Source organism: Myotis davidii, unplaced genomic scaffold, assembly GCF_000327345.1.
Source record: "Myotis davidii unplaced genomic scaffold, ASM32734v1 scaffold1915, whole genome shotgun sequence".
NCBI classification, from domain to species: domain Eukaryota; kingdom Metazoa; phylum Chordata; class Mammalia; order Chiroptera; family Vespertilionidae; genus Myotis; species Myotis davidii.
In genome coordinates this window covers 583244-583510 of record NW_006286237.1, presented here as the reverse complement: position 1 = coordinate 583510, position 267 = coordinate 583244, and the positions used below count along the sequence as shown (strand labels likewise).

At 72.7% G+C, this 267-nt stretch overlaps 1 protein-coding gene across 1 annotated transcript in view; it reads right to left on the bottom strand.

Moving 5' to 3' along the window:
• Positions 1 to 267, bottom strand: part of LGR6 (leucine-rich repeat containing G protein-coupled receptor 6) — a 26082-nt gene that overhangs the window by 23424 nt on the left and 2391 nt on the right. The window lies entirely within an intron of this gene.

The following is a 267-nucleotide window of genomic DNA, read 5'->3' as shown; positions in this document are numbered from 1 at the left end:
TGGGAAGGCCCAGGGCCGGGGAGGGAGCTGAGGATGCTGGGAACGGCCCAGGGCCGGGGAGGGAGCAGGGGATGCTGGGAACGGCCCAGGGCCGGGGAGGGAGCTGAGGATGCTGGGAAGGCCCAGGGCCGGGGAGGGAGCTGACCTCCCGGCCAAGGGGCCTCGGGCAAAATTCACGGAGTTCCGAGCAGGAGACTCCGCGGACCCGTGGGTAAACTGAGGCACGGGCGCCCTGCCGTTCCGGCCTCCAGGGCCGGGGCCTGCAGA